The sequence below is a fragment of the Vipera ursinii genome (genome assembly GCF_947247035.1).
Source record: "Vipera ursinii genome assembly, chromosome: W".
Taxonomy (NCBI): domain Eukaryota; kingdom Metazoa; phylum Chordata; class Lepidosauria; order Squamata; family Viperidae; genus Vipera; species Vipera ursinii.
In genome coordinates, this window is record NC_139522.1 from 45,491,263 (window position 1) to 45,508,160 (window position 16,898).

Sequence of the window (16,898 nt, forward strand, 5' to 3'; positions counted from 1 at the left end):
AGGCCGAACGGATGGTAAGGACGACCAAAGACGCACTCCGGCGCATCATCAGCGGGGACTGGCACCACAGACTGGCCAAATTTTTACTAGCCCAACACACAACACCATGCGTGGCTACCGGCAAGATCCCAGCAGAACTGCGATGGGGACGGCGCCTCATCACCAAGCTGGACCGCCTACACCCAGACCGGGTAGCAGCCGAAACCGGAAGGGCAACATCACCATCATCACCATCACCACCAGCATCACTACCATCACCATTGCCATCATCACCCACACACAGGGTCCTCAACCTGGGGGACCTGGTCTGGGCAAGGAACTATGGGGCTGGACATCCTTGGGTTCCGGGGACAGTGGTCGGGAAAACAGGACCCCTTTCGTACATTGTAGGGGTGGAGGGGGACAGACGCATAAGGCGACACATCGATCAGCTCAGAGGAAGAGTCCCTGAGCATGTCACACACGCCCTGAGCGCGTCACACACGTCCCTGAACACGATCAACAGGAGGACACGATCAACAGGAGGACCACACTCCAGGAGGGGTCAACCGAGCTGAGGACGTCACAGGGCAGGGACCAGAGGAGGAGGACTTCCTGATGCCGGCTCCTTGCAGCCCTGCACAAAGGCCTCAGGAACCCACGGTCCAAGCCCAGGGGCCAAGCACACCCAGACGATCCACCCGTCCACACAGGACACCAGCCTACCTGTCGGACTATGTGTGCAAGTGACCCTCACACAAGGACACCACTGGTTTTTTTTTTATATATATATATATACTCATAGTTATAGTAGTTGCATGTTGTTGTTGTTATGTGGGTCTTCTCTAAGGGGGGAGGGGTGTTATGTATGCAGGCATCTGCATAGCAACAGCCATCAGGGGGTGTTGGCCTGGACAGTTTCGGCGGGAAACCTAGGGCCAACCCCATTGGCTGTTAGCTTACCTGGCCAGGTATATAAGGAGGCCAGGTAGCCCTCATTCCCCAGTTCACTTCCCCTTCCAATAAAGAGCTGAACTCACACACCGGCTGGCGTCTCTCTTGCGTCGGACCCACTACACAATAGGCGCTTCTGTATGTCGTAATTCCTGCAAGGAGTTTTCTGATGTAGCCTTCCCTGGAATAGCTGGCAAAATCAGGCACAGCCTCTTAGAAAAACTTCCAAACAAACTAGGATCCGTTCCGGCCCTTTTCTAGGCATGGAGTTTGGCAACAGAAGAGGAGGAGCCTTTGCCATTCCTAAACCGCAAATAGGATGTCAGTATCTCAAGAAATCTGCTAGCAAAGTGGGAAGGGCAACCATTTTAACCGAATCCTGCAAATTCTGTTATTCTTTCTATGATCATGTATATTCATCCCATCAAGCGCAAAGAAAAGTCCGGAATGGTATAGGGTCTCCAAGGTCACTTCCAACCCTATTAATCTATGTCCTACGTTCTAAACCTATTAATGCACAAAGAGAGATGGAACGACCGTGTGCGTGATACAGTTTCCTTTTCTGCAGGAAAAGGTAGAGGAACACGGTGGTGGCAATGCGTTTGTTTCGATGTCTACTAATGTGCACAAGCCCACCGGCCAGGAGTGAGAACGAAAGCCTGCGTTTGCAGTTGACTAAGCTGGGAGGAACTATATTAAGGGGGTTGTTGGGTAGGTGCAACTGCGCTCTTTTTCCGAACAGAACACACCAAAAGGCTGCCCACAACACAGAAAGTAGAGGGGGGGAGGGACTCTAAATGCAGCCAGTAGTTTATTTGAAGTGGTAAGAAAGAGATTCTCTTGGGGCTGGGGGAGATTTAAAGAAAGCGCATAACGACTCCGTCACCCCGAACCCCGTTGGCAGAAGCGGAAGAGAAGGGTGGACGAAGGCGAAGACGGCTGGCCTTAGCTTTCCAAATGCTATGTGACAGCCCGTCTGAGGAAGAGTCCCTTGGCTGTTTTCGGTCTTTCGCGAGGCGCGGCTGTGATGCTCTTCCCTTCTATTACAGGACCTTGTACGCTTCCCTGATCTCTACCACCGGTGATGCAGGGGCAGATTGGCGGATGGGGTCACGTGGGGGAAGCAGCTTGGTCCAAAAGAAAATTGGGTTTGGTGTAAATCTGGGGGTGTAATGTTATCATATATCACACCACCTCATAAAACCGACACCGAAGCCTACCGGACAACAAATCGTCAGTCAAAATTATGAGTTCTTCGTATTATGTGAACGCTCTTTTTAGCAAATATACGACGGGGGCTGCTTCTCTCTTCCAACATGCGTAGCCTACGTCTTGCTCCTTTGCTACCAACTCCCAGAGAAGCGGCTATGGACCTGGCGCTAGCGCATTCACCTCCTCCATGCCTTCCTTGTACAATGTGAACAGTGCCATATAACAAACCCCGTTCTCTTCCTGATAGAGCCTGGGCTCTGATACCTATAACCTGCGTTGTTCCTCTTTTGATCTGAACATTACCGCCTTCTGCAATGACTTAAGCAAACCCAGCTGTGAGAAAGCGGAGGCAAGTAACCTGCACAGCCAGGCTGAGAGTAATTTCCGGATATACCACTGGATGAGGTCTTCAGGTATGAGGAGCGGGCGCGGGACGACCAAAAGCCTTGTTCAAAAACATAAAAGGATAGCTCCAGCTGCGGGTGAATTTTACGCGACCTCAAGCAGGCTAAGCAAGGCGGCACATGCAAACTTGCTCGCCAAAAGTGCTCCTGCCTCTCTGCGTTTAATTAGAGCAAAGGCGCCATTGCGCAAAAGCCTCTGGCATTGTATGTAAATGAACCTCATAACACCTTTTATTGCCCAGTCAATGAGTTAGAGCTTCGTAAATTTATCTAACTCCTCTTCACGATGCAACTTGTGAGATTTAAAAACCCAAAATCTGATACTCACAACTCGAAGACAAGTCTGGTTAACAAAGGCAAAGATTTATTGAAAAGAAAATTGAAAATAATAAAGAAAGCGTTTGCAAACGCGGCCTCTTAGACCCTTCCCAAATTGTATTGGGTTCAAAGAGCGCACTGAGCAAGTTTCAAACCAGGCATTTATACTTTTTCTCAATACATGCCCCCCTAAGAAACTTAAGTTTGTCTTTGAAGTCATTTACATTTCTAAAAGATCTTCTTTGAAGCTTTTTAACATTTCAAAAGAACTTTGTTAATTACCATTTGTGAGCTCTCTGAGCAGTATATAGATAGCCCCACATCTCAGTGTTACATTTGATACAATTCGTTGGCGTTACATTTTATACAATTTATAAAAGAATGACCTTTATTTATTTTCCTTTAAACTGTAGAGTCGGGCTGAACACCGAGCTGCACCACAGGGAAAAGTGGCTAGGGGTGGCGAAGGAGTCGGGAGAGCATGGCTGGTGAAGGGGTGCCTCTCTCTGCCCGCAACGGCAGAGAAGGGGCATCTCGAATAGGAATCAGGGTGGCGGGCCGAGATGGAGGAGACAGCAACGACTGAGAAGCCATTTCTGCATGGATTGGGCTAAAATGTGTGATTTCTTTCTGTTCTCGAATGTTCTTTGTCAGAAAGATGTTGTTGTTGTTAGCTGCGAAGTCATGTCCGACCCATCGCGACCCTATGGACAACGTTCCTCCAGGCCTTCCTGTCCTCTACCATCTTCTGGAGTCCATTTAAGCTCACGCCTACTGCTTCAGTGACTCCATCCAGCCACCTTATTCTCTGTCATCCCCTTCTTCTATTGCCCTCGATCTTTCCCAGCATTAGGCTCTTCTCCAGTGAGTCCTTCCTTCTCATTAGGTGGCCAAAGTATTTGAGTTTTAGCTTCAGGATCTGGCCTTCTAAAGAGCAATCAGGATTGATCTCCTCTAGGACTGACCGGTTTGATCGCCTTGCAGTCCAAGGGACTCGCAGGAGTCTTCTCCAGCACCATAGTTTAAAGGCTTCAATTCTTTGGCGCTCAGCCTTTCTTATGGTCCAACTTTCACTGCCATACATTGCAACTGGGAAGACCATAGCCTTGACTATACGCACTTTTGTTGACAGGGTGATGTCTCTGCTTTTTAGTGTGCTGTCTAGATTTGCCATGGCTTTCCTCCCCAGGAGCAAGCGTCTTTTAATTTCTTGGCTACAGTCCCCATCTGCAGTGATCTGGGAGCCCAGGAAAATAAAATCTGTCACTACCTCCATTTCTTCCCCATCTATTTGCCAGGAATTGAGAGGGCCAGATGCCATGATCTTGGTTTTCTTAATGTTAAGTTTCAACCCAAGTTTTGCACTCTCCTTTTTCACCCGCAACAAGAGGCTCTTTAGTTCTTCTTCACTTTCTGCCATTAGAGTGGTATCATCTGCGTATCTTAGGTTGTTGATATTTCTTCCGGCAATCTTAATTCCAACTTTTGATTCATCTAGCCCTGCCTTTCTCATGATGTGCTCTGCATATAAGTTAAATAGGCAGGGCGACAGTATACAGCCTTGCCGGACTCCTTTCCCAATTTTGAACCAATCAGTGGTTCCATGTCCAGTTCTCACTGTTGCTTCTTGACCCGCATATAGGTTTCTCAAGAGACAAATAAGATGGTCTGGTACTCCCATCTCTTTAAGAACTTGCCACAGTTTGTTATGATCCACACAATAAAAGGCTTTAGCATCGTCAATGAAGCAGAAGTAGATGTTTTTCTGAAACTCCCTAGCTTTCTCCATGATCCAGCGTATGTTGGCAATTTGATCTCTAGTTCCTCTGCCTCTTCGAAATCCTGCCTGTACTTCTGGTAGTTCTCGATCCACATACTGCTGAAGTCTAGCTTGTAGGATTTTAAGCATAACTTTACTAGCATGAGAAATGAGTGCAATGGTGCGATAGTTTGAACATTCTTTGGCACTGCGTTTCTTTGGAATTGGGATGTAAACTGATCTTTTCCAATCCTGTGGCCACTGTTGAGTTTTCCAAATTTGCTGGCAAATTGAGTGTAGCACTTTTACTGCACTGTCTTTTAAGATTTTGAATAGCTCAGCTGGAATACTGTCACCTCCACTAGCTTTGTTGTTGCTCAGCTTTTCTAAGGCCCACTTCACTTCACATTCTAGGATGTCTGGCTCGAGGTCAGTGACCACCTCATTGTGATTATCTGGGACGTTAAGCTCATTCTTGTATAGTTCTTCTGTGTAATTTTGCCACCTCTTCTTAATCTCTTCTGCCTCTGTTAGGTCCCTGCCATTTTGGTCCTTTATCATGCCCATTTTTGCATTAAACGTTCCCTTCATCTCTCCAATTTTCTTGAAAAGATCTCTGGTCCTCCCTATTCTATTGTTTTCTTCTATTTCTTTGCACTGTTCATTTAAGAAGGCATTCTTATCTCTTCTAGCTATTCTCTGGAATTCTGCATTCAATTGGGCATATCTATGTTTTTCTCCCTTGCCTTTCGCTTCCCTCCTTTCCTCAGCTATTTGCAAAGCTTCCTCACACAGCCATTTTGCTTTCTTGCATTTCTTTTTCTTTGGGATGGTTTTGGTTGCTACCTGTTGCACAATGTTGCAAACCTCTGTCCATAGTTCTTCAGGCACTCTGTCTATCAGATCTAATTCCTTAAATCTATTTGTCACCTCTACTGTATATTCAACAGGGATATGATTTAATTCATACCTGAGTGGCCTAGTGCTTTTCCCTACTTTCTTCAGTTTAAGCCTAAACTTTGCAAGGAGAAGCTCCTGGTCTGAGCCACAGTCAGCTCCTGGTCTTGTTTTTACTGACTGTATAGAGCTTCTCCATCTTTGACTGCAGAGTATATAGTCAATCTGATTTCTGTGTTGACTGTCTGGTGATGTCCATGTGTAGAGCCGTCTCTTGGGTTGTTGGAAAAGAGTGTTTGCTATGACCATTGTATTCTCTTGACAAAATTCTATCAGCCTGTGCCCTGCTTCATTTTGTACTCCAAGGCCAAACTTGCCTTCTATTCCAGTTATCTTTTGGCTTCCTACTTTAGCATCCCAATCCCCCATGATGATAAGGACATCATTTTTTGTTGTTAGTTCTATAAGGTGCTGTAGGGCTTCATAGAACCGGTCAATTTCATCCTCTTCAGCACTGGTGGTTGGGGCATAGACTTGGACTACTGTGATATTGAATGGTTTGCCTTGGATTCGAACTGAGATCATTCTGTCATTTTGAGGATTGTATCCCAGTATTGCTTTTCCTACTCTTTTATTGACTATGAAGGCTACTCCATTTCTTCTGAGGGATTCTTGCCCGCAGTAGTATACCTGATGGTCATCTGAATTAAATTCACCCATTCCTGTCCATTTTACTTCGCTGATACCTAAGATGTCAATGTTCAGTCTTGTCATCTCTTGTTTGACCACGTCCAGCTTTCCTTGATTCATGGATCTTACATTCCAGGTTCCTATGGAGAAAAAATCTTTACAGCATCGGACTTTCCTTTCACCACCAGACACATCCACAGCTGAGCGTCCTTTCAGCTTTGGCCCAGTCGCTTCATTCTTTCTGGCGCTACTAGTACTAGCCCTCTGCTCTTCCCCAGTAGCATATTGGACGCCTTCCGACCTGAGGGGCTCATCTTCCAGCATCATATCGTTTTGCCTTTTTGTACTGTCCATAGGGTTTTCATGGCAAAGATACTGGAGTGGGTTGCCATTTCCTTCTCCAGTGGATCACGTTTTGTCAGAACTCTCGGCTATGACCTGTCCGTCTTGGGTGGCCCTGCACGGCATAGCTCATAGCTTCATTGAATTACGCAAGCCCCTTCGCCACGACAAGGCAGTAATCCATGAAGGGGGTCAGAAAGATAAGGTCCTATTATAGTCAGGGAGAGAAGTACTTGGTGCAGGTAAACCTCGCTGTGCATCCCCTACACCAGGGCAAGGCGGGAGGTGAAGGCTTTATTTTAATTTACACTGAATAGAGTTTGCGAGCAAGGCTTCGACCTCGGACATTGCCTAGAATGTGACCTAATTTTAGGCAGAGTTCCACTAAGTCATTGTAGGAAGTCAGCACACCCTTCCCAGATTGAAATATTTTGGGGAATGTTAAAAAAAAGGCGGGATAGACTATTTCCCCTAAAGGAGAAATGGAGAAAAATCTTAACAAAGGCAGAAAGCAGCCCCAGTCTCCCTGCCATAAGAAAAAAAACAGCTTCAAGCTAAGAAACCCAAGGAAGCCAATCTTTTGAAATGGAGATTTGGTAATCCATTCAGAAAGACTGGGGCACACTATTCATAAGCAAAATACCTTCAGCCCCCACAGCTGATGGGATTAAGAATTTACATTCCCCCACCCAGCTCCAAGGACAGGACATGACCTCCCAGCCATAATGGGAGTCAGGCAACAATAATTAGAATACCAAAAGGGCACACTCAAGAACAGGTCAAAGTACATTGCACAGGCATCTTAAATACAAAGCTCAAAGATGGTATAAGAACCCATCCACTCTCAGCTCCATTTTGTCAGCTGTCCCAGAACTTTGTTGTTGGTTCTACGCATCATTAAACCTTCTTTCCTAAGAAACTAGCTTCCATTTTATTTACTCCTGGCTTGGAACTGGACCTGATTTTTCTTTCAACACCATTTTGCCTCTGTCTCAGATTTTTCTTTAAGATTAAGGGTTAAAAACCTAGGATTCAGCCCCCAGACTGGATTCTAGCTGCTTTCAGTCAAAAAGGCATTTACAGTTCCATGGAACACAACCAAATTTATTTTGGAGGCGACAGATTCTAGCTGAGAGAACTATCGACTCTGTGGGGTTTACTTTTGAATAGGGGCTCACTAGGCCTTTCAAGAGGTCCTGCCTAACCCTGTGTTAATGACCTTTGGGAGGGCTGGGTATTGTATCTAGCAAAAATGGAGGGTGGGGAGAGAGAAGAGTTACTCCATTTACTTGCTGATTTGTTTGTAAATTCTGAGTTCTATTCAGGTGGATTTTCTTCCTTTTCCCTCTTAACTTAGATGGTCTCTGGCCCTCCCCCCACCTGTCCTTTAGGTCCAGATCGGAAGAGAGGCCATCAGACTTACACCCGTTACCAAACACTGGAGCTGGAGAAAGAGTTCTACTTCAACCACTACCTGACCCACCTGCGGAGGATAGAGATCGCTCATGCCCTGTGCTTGACCAAGAGGCAGATCAAAATCTGGTTTCAGAACCATTGCATGAAATGGAAGAAGGAACATAAAGAAGATGCCTCTGGAGGGGCTGCTGTGGCCATCGAGGACACCACTACCTGGATGGAAAAGGTGGTGGTGGAGGAGGAAGACGCGGAATAAATGCCAAGGCTCTTTTCACATGCTGTTTGCATGTGACAGCTGTAAACACGAAGGTTTTTTAAATTAAAATAAACATAAAGGTAACCCTAACCCTAATCTAATTTTTCACTAAAGTTGTATATACTTCCAAGTGGTTGGACATTCTAACTTATTTGTTTAAATAATGGGGTTTGCGGTTTGGGAAGAAATCCTTAAGAACAATAAACTACTACACTCAACTGCAATGATTCATACTACCTGTTTTGAAAACTACCTATTTTTTAACTCCACCTACCTATCACCAAAATGGTATTGTATACAGGTGAAACTCGAAAAATTACAATATCGTGCAAAAGTTCATTTATTTCAGTAATGCAACTTAAAAGGGGAAACTAATATACAGGTGAAACTCGAAAAATTAGAATATCGTGCAAAAGTTCATTTATTTCAGTAATGCAACTTAAAAGGGGACACATATATGAGATAGACTCATTACATGCAAAGCAAGATAGTTCAAGCCGTGATTTGTCATAATTGTGATGATTATGGCTTACAGCTCATGAAAACCCCAAATCCACAATCTCAGAAAATTAGAATATTGTGAAAAGGTGCAATATTCTAGGCTCAAAGAATGGACTATTACATGCAATCAATAAAACAAGGAGTGTACATAAAACAATATTGGACCTCTGAAAAGTATAAGCATGCATATGTACTCAGTACTTGGTTTGGGCCCCTTTTGCAGCAATTACTGCTTCAATGCCGCGTGGCATGGAAGCTATCAGCCTGTGGCACTGCTGAGGTGTTATGGAAGACCAGGATGCTTCAATAGCGGCCTTCAGCTCTTCTGCATTGTTCGGTCTCATATCTCCCATCTTTCTCTTGGCAATGCCCCATAGATTCTCTATGGGGTTCAGGTCAGGAGAGTTTGCTGGCCAATCAAGAACAGTAATCCCACGGTCATTGAACCAGGTTTTGGTGCTTTTGGCAGTGTGGGCAGGTGCCAAGTCCTGCTGGAAAATGAAGTCAGCATCCCCATAAATCTCATCTGCGGAAGGAAGCATGAAGTGCTCCAAAATCTCCTGGTAGATGGCTGCGTTGACCCTGGACTTAATGAAGCACAGTGGACCAACACCAGCAGATGACATGGCTCCCCAAATCAACACAGACTGTGGAAACTTCACACTGGACTTCAAGCATCTTGCAGTGTGTGCCTCTCCATTCTTCCTCCAGACTCTGGGTCCTTGGTTTCCAAATGAGATGCAAAAGTTGCTCTCATCAGAAAAGAGGACTTTGGACCACTGAGCAACAGACCAGGTCTGTTTTTCTTTAGCCCAGGTAAGACGCTTCTGACGTTGTTTGTTGTTCAGGAGCGGTTTGACAAGAGGAGTACGACATTTGAAGCCCATGTTCAGGATCCGTCTGTGTGTGGTGACTCTTGATGCACTGACTCCAGCCTCAGTCCACTCCTTTTGAATGGCCTTTTCCTGACAATCCTCTCCAGGCTGTGGTCATCCCTGCTGCTTGTGCACATTTTTCTTCCACACTTTTTCCTTCCACATAACTTTCTATTAATGTGCTTTGATACAGCACTTTGGGAACATCCAACCTCTTTTGCAATTACCTTTTGAGGCTTTCCCTCCTTATAGATGGTTTTCTGCACAACTGTCAGGTCAGCGGGCTTCCCCATGATTGTGATTCCTAGTGAACCAGACTGCGAGACCATTTAAAGGCTCAGGATCCCTTTGCAGGTGTTATGGCTTAATTAGCTGATTAGAGTGGGACACTTTGAGCCTAGAATATTGCACCTTTTCACAATATTCTAATTTCCTGAGATTGTGGATTTGGGGTTTTCATGAGCTGTAAGCCATAATCATCACAATTATGACAAATCATGGCTTGAACTATCTTGTTTTGCATGTAATGAGTCTATCTCATATATTAGTTTCCCCTTTTAAGTTGCATTACTGAAATAAATGAACTTTTGCACGATATTCTAATTTTTTGAGTTTCACTTGCTAATGAAAAGGGGGCAAGAACAGTGTTGATGGGAGTTGGTATGATATGAAGTTTAGGGGAGATGTAGAGCCAAAACTGAGGCCTGGCTTGCATGTATAAAAGATTTGGTGTGGGGTATTGATTAATATAAAGCTTTTAAAACATTTATTGCAAGGCTGTTATTAAATATGCTGTAATATAAGCTTTCTTCTCAAGTCCTTGATAGTCCAAATTTTATGAGATAAATCCTGATTTGTAACCATTGTAAAATCTATTTCATCTTTTCTTTCATATTGCACACCTGAAGGCCGATTCCTTGTTTTGTCTGAAAATTGTCCATCATTAATTGTGCTTGATGCAATTTTAAAAGTCAATTTAAGCAACAACCACCTGCTCTTCTACCAGTTTCTTCCCTCACTGTATACTTGTTGTGAGATGGTCTCACGAGGTCGATGGATCGTTAAGGTGCTTCCAAGTAAAAGCATCACGCAGGGATGCAATCATTCAAAGCTTTATTTAACGATAAAGTAAATAGAAAGAGTTTCCTGGCATGGAGGCCTCCATGCCTGGATTGTAAGCTAGCAGAAGAGAGAACAAAGAGAGAGCAAGCAAGCAACAAGAAAGAGCAGCCCCTTGAGCAGAGGTATTTATGGGGGGTCTCAGCCCCTCCCTTACCATAAAACTCTCTCGCCAATGGGGATGCAGGGGCCGGGGACCCCTGACCCACCAGTGGGAGCAAAGAAGCCTCTTTACTCCCATCTGATGACCTTTTTGGGGAACTGCCATGGCTGGCACAAAACATCTAACAATTCCCCTTCTTGCCAGCCAATGACAGGGACCAGTGAATGTGTGTGAGGGGGCGAGCAGGTGTCATAGACATGTATATTCACGTTCAGAGGACCAAACACAAACGCTTACACAGAAGGTTGTGCCGGTCAATGGGAACAGGTTTGGTGAACAGATCAGCTATCTGGTCAGTTGTGTTACAATGCTCAACATGTATAAAACCCTCTTTGGCAAGCTGCCTGACATTTTTATAGCGTATGTCTATGTGGCGGGACCTAGAGCCCACTGCATATGCCCCCGAGATTGCAATTGCAGCCGTATTATTCTCTTGAATTTGGATGGGCAGAGAAGGAGGTGCCCAGATGCTCGTTATCAGAGCATTGAACCAAATCAAATCATTGGCCGTGTCTGACAGGCTGGCATATTCAGCCTCGGCCGTGGAGCAAGAAACAAATTTTTGCTGCCTAACATGCCAATGGATAGGACAGCCATTTAGCAATATGAGGAAACCAGAGGTGCTCCGTCTACTCTTGGTGTCGCCAGCCCAGTCTGCGTCCGAGTAAGCGGAGAGCTGGGCCGTCTTCCCCTTCTCTGGTTCCAGCACAAGGAGAGCATCGGTCGTGCCCCTGAGGTACCTAAGTACCCTTTTAACAGCAGTCCAGTGGAATTCTTTTGGGTGTTCCACGTGCCTGGACAGTAGATTCACAGCTAAAGCTATGTCAGGCCTGCTCCAATTGCTGATATATAGCAAGGAGCCGATCACAGATCTGTAAAGCGTATTATCTGTGAACTCAGGACCGTCCTTGTGAGTGTGATTGTAATAGTCACTTTGTATCGGGCTACGCGTTGGGTTAGATTCTGCCATTTTGCATTTGGCCAATAACTCCTCTATCTTTTCTTTCTAAGATAGGGCGAACCCCACCTTAGTGGCCAAGATGTGCACACCCAAGTACTTGTCAACCCGCCCCAAAGACTTCAGGGTAAACGTTTCCTCCAGGGCCTTGGCAAATTCATCACACCCTTCCTTGTCAGGCCCTACATATAGTAGGTCGTCCACATAAACTAACACCCGTTCTGTGGTACCCTTTGGAGTTGCGTGTGAAAACACATTCATCTGCATGGGATGCAGTGAAACCAACTCGTTCTAAACTTTTTCTAAGGCAGTCGTACCATAGTTTCCCCAACTGCTTGAGGCCATATAACCCTTTGTGGAGCAACCATGTATTTCCCCCTTCCTGCTGGTAGCCAGGAGGGGCCCTCACGTAGATCTGCCGGTCCAAGTTGGCGTGGAGGTAAGCTGTCTGGATGTCGAATTGGAAGACTTCGTCCCCCAGAGCGGCTGCAGTTACGAGGACGGCTTTGACGCTCTCTGCCCGGACGGTTGGAGAGTAGGTCTCCCCGTAGTCCTCCATGTAGCGCTGAGCGAACCCCTGAGCTACCAAACGGGCCTTATACAGGTAGAGGCCATTGGCAAGTGGTTTGGCCTTGAAAACCCACCTCGTGCCAATGACTTTCCTCTCCTTTGGTGGTTGCTGGGGGGTGAAGACCTTGAGTTTTCTTAGGCTCTGCATTTCCTTCTCCATCGCGAGCTGCCATTTCTCCTGTTCTTCGATGGGCAGCTCCTGGATGTCAGAGAAGGATTTTGGGGTGACCACAACGCTGTTGACAGACGCGATGTGCCCAATGTCGATTCTCTTTGGCGGGATCCCTTTGTTGGACTGCTTTGACCTCCTTACCTTCTGCCACTCACCGCCCTTTTCTTCCGCGGGTCTCTGAGGTGTCGCTGGGGGACTGGACGGCTCATCCTCCCCATCTGATCCAGGTAGGATGACATCTTCGTCTTGTTCCTCACTTTCGTTGGTGGCAGGGTAGGTGGTCGTCTCAGGTGATGTCGTGGTCGGTGTGTCCTTGCTGGGTCGGTTGATATATGGGCTCAGATCATTCGAGTGGATCTGGGTCCAATTGGAGTCCTCTTCGAAGGAGGCAGATTGGGAAGTCACAGTCCTGCCCCCTTCTCCCAGGAAACGGTAGGCCTTGGAGCCAGGAGCATAGCCCAAGAACCTCAGTCTCTGGGAGACAGATCTCCCCTTCTTCCGCAGCTGCTTGGGGATGTGCACCCAAGCGTAGGAGCCAAACACACGCAAGTGTCCCAGACCTGGTTTCCTACCGTGGACCAGGAAATATGGGGTCTGGTTCACAACACTGCTCCAGGTGCGGTTTAAGGTGTAATTGGCGTATTTCACCACCTCTGCCCAGTATGATTCTGCGACCCCAGCGTCAGACTATGCACCATAGTTTGCAGGATTCCATTTCTTTTCTCTGCTACACCATTTTGAGCAGGGGTGAATGGCGCAGTAAGAAAATGGTGGATGCCCTTACGCCTTACCCAGTCCTGGAATTTTCGGGACATGAACTCAGCCCCGGGGTCGCTCTGCAGTTGTGCGATCTTGGTCTTATACTGGGTCTCTACAAAGTTGTACAGTGATTTTATAGCGTCAAAGGCTTTGGATTTTTCTGTGAGGGTATACACGTGGCCGTACCATGAAAAATCGTCAACGGCAGTGATAAAATACTGACTTTTCCCTAGGGATGGTGTGAAAGGCCCAACCAAATCAACATGTACTAGTTGGTACGGGTATTGGGTCTTACGCAGTGACACCTTAGGGATGGGGGCAGCCTTCCTCTTTGCCCTCTTACAGATAGCACAGTCCAGGAATACCTCACAATCCTTGAGCTGGACTCCCTCAGCAAACTCTCCCATCTTTTTAACCACAGGGAAGCTCGCATGACCTAATCTTCGGTGTAAGAGATGGGCACACTTATCGTGGAGTGGCTTCCCCACTGACACCCTCTTGGCATTGATTGCCTTGAGCGGTGTTTTAGGTGACTGCTGAGGTTCGGGTTTCTTGTCCACACTGCCCTTGGAAAGCCTTGGGGCTGGCTGAGGTGGCTTGGGTGCAACTGCTTCGGCCTTGTGCTCCTTAGACAGCCTTGGGGCTGGCTGTGGGGGTTTTCTCTCTTTCCGTGCGCAGGCCCCTTCTGTGTCCTCTGTGGCTGGGTTCTCAGGGGAGAAGTATGGCAAACCATTTATGATGGCAATACTTTCAATGACCCTCTGGTTCCGGGTGACATGACCTCCCCCTTTGCGAAATAAAACTTCCACCTTGTCATCGTCACATAATTTGATAATGCTTAATAGGTTGTTGGCAATGGAGGGAGCATGCAATACCCCTTCAACTTTTCCCAGCCCGGGTACAGAAACAGTGCCCTCCCCAACAACCAAAGCCTTATCACCATTGGCCACCTTGACAGATGAGTTAATTTTCTTTAACCTTTGAAACCCTTGTTTCATATTGGTAATGTGAGATGAAGCTCCAGAGTCCAGTAACCATAAGTCAGTGGGGTTATCAGCCTTTGTGTTGGGGGTGAGAGGACAAGTATGCACAAAATTGCCCTTGGCACTACCTTTGCCCCCGCCACGTCCCCTTCCTTGCCCCTTGCCCCTTCCTTGATTGGGACCGGGCTTGGGGCCTTGTTGGTGATGGGGGCAGTCTTTCTTCAGATGTCCCTCAGAGCCACAGATGAAGCACTTAAGTAGAGCATTAACCTGCTCTGAGCTGTGGTGCCTCCTGCTGGCTCACTGGGTGGTAACTCTGGCGTATTCTCCTGCATCTCTTCGTCTCTTATCTTCCTCAATGAGCCTCCCTGTGAGGTAGGACAGAGTCATGGCTTCCTTCGTTGTCCCCTCCAGTGAAACAATGAAGCTGCTCCAACTTCTGTCCAGGGAAGCCAGAATGACAGCAACCATGTTAGCCTCAGGTACAAGGTAGTCTCTGAACACCAGTTCTGCCCTGAGCGCCTTTAATTTTCCCAGGTGCTCAGGCATGCTAGCTCCAAACCTCAGTCTGGAAGTGTAAAACTCAGTTGTAAGTCTGGTGATCGAACCGATGCTGTCGCTGTTGAATAAATTGCATAATAACCGCCAAACTTCACCAGCTGTGAGCCCATCTGGAATGCTGGAGTACAAGTTAGTATCCAGTGAACTCAGTAGAGTGGTATATGCTTTCCTATGATACCACTCTTCTTGGGGTCCCCAGGGAAGAGGTGGAGGGTTCAGAACCATCTCTATAGTCCCTTGCTCTAATAGATACATCTGCACTTCTTTACTCCATCTGCTGAAATTTCCCCCCCCAAGTTGCAGTTTTTCAAACTTGTTTAAGAATGCAAGAGCAGATAAAAAAGGATTTTCCTTGGCCCTAAATCCATTGATAAAAATCTGTGAATTTTCCATTGATGTGAATGGAAGAGGGACCCCTCTGCTGGTAGATGGTGGTATTTTTATCTGATTTTTGGATGGCCCCGACTGGGCATGCTCAGAATTCATTTGAGCTGGGATTTGGGCCTGAAAAGGGGCTGAAGGCCGCAGCAGCCCCGAAGATTCCTCCTGAAGCCCCCCCCCCGGCACTAGAACACTCACCGGGGGGCGAAGATCGCAGGATGGAGGCTGGATGGCACATGGATTGCCCGGATTGCCTGAAGCCCATCGCTGGTCCTGAAGACCCTGGCTGAAGACAGTGCTGGAGGAGGGGGCCTCATCCGGAGCCCCCCCGAAGACCATCTGGCAAGCAGGGCATCTGGGCGGCGGCAAAAAGTAGGCTGGGGGCCCCGGGGGTTCACTGGGGGCCCTCTGGGGTTGCAGGATGTAGTTGGGAGACTCCAGGCCGGACGCCTCCCGGCAGTTAGGCCCCGGGGAGAGGGTTGGAGGCCTGTGGGGGTAGCGAGGGAGGCTGGCTACCCCCGATGTCGAGGCCGCGGTCCTGTTGGCTTCCAGGGCCACAATCAGGGCCTGGATGGCTGCTTCAAGCCCTGCTGTAGCAGTCTCGGCTGGGCAGGCTTTGAGGCTATCATAGGCCTTGAGGCTTTCTGGTGGGGAGGACCAGGGGTTTTCCATGCTGCTTCGGCTGGATGCTCCCGATTGCTGGGCCTCGAGGCTTGGCTGGGGCCTATTAATATCGGGCCATGTGGGTGTCCTGGGGGGCGCCATCTTGCTTCCGGTTGCCCCAGGAAGCTGTAGGTCACAGTTTGGTGGGAAATTTCACGCCAAAAGCTCCGGGGTCCCGGGGTCACTCATGGTGGCCGGCGCCATGTTAGGGGGCCTCGTGGGCGTTGGGGAAGGACTTACCCGGCGTCCAGAGGCCCTCTGCACTGGTATCGCTCGTGGAGGGGGTTGTGGCGTCCTTTGTGTTGCAAGGAACTTTAGAAGCAGCTCCTTGCATTCCTGGTCAGTCATTTGATCCACGCAGTGCCTGTCTTGGGCCCGGGCTGTTTCCGCTGCGTCTGGGCAGTCTTGGGTGGACTGCAAGCCCTCCATGCTTCCTTCTGTGGCTTGCAGCTGTAGGGAGGCATGTGAAGGGGTCCCTGGCGCTCCGCTGGGTCCTGTGCTCTCACCTGGAGCGGAGCTTGCATCAGGGGGTGGATGCAGGGCTGTCGATCTTGATTGAAGACTCCTTGTCACAATCGGGGATCTCCTGCCATCCATCTCAAATGGATTCTTGCTCATCTTGCAGTAGCTGCTGGCTTGGAAGCGTTGCCTTAAACCATCCTCTTGCTACCAACTTGTGAGATGGTCTCACGAGGTCGATGGATCGTTAAGGTGCTTCCAAGTAAAAGGCATCACGCAGGGATGCAATCGTTCAAAGCTTTATTTAACGATAAAGTAAATAGAAAGAGTTTCCTGGCATGGAGGCCTCCATGCCTGGATTGTAAGCTAGCAGAAGAGAGAACAAAGAGAGAGCAAGCAAGCAACAAGAAAGAGCAGCCCCTTGAGCAGAGGTATTTATGGGGGGTCTCAGCCCCTCCCTTACCATAAAACTCTCTCGCCAATGGGGCTGCTGGGGCCGGGGACCCC

General features: G+C 47.7%; 1 pseudogene across 1 annotated transcript; it reads left to right on the forward strand.

The window, feature by feature from the left end:
* Positions 1–1,341: 1,341 nt before the first annotated feature.
* On the forward strand, positions 1,342–8,227 carry LOC310648305 (homeobox protein Hox-A7-like; annotated as a pseudogene). Its single transcript has 4 exons — positions 1,342–1,383; positions 1,502–1,578; positions 2,024–2,558; positions 7,947–8,227. The product of its transcript is annotated as a homeobox protein Hox-A7-like (transcript).
* The last annotated feature ends 8,671 nt before the right edge of the window (positions 8,228–16,898 follow it).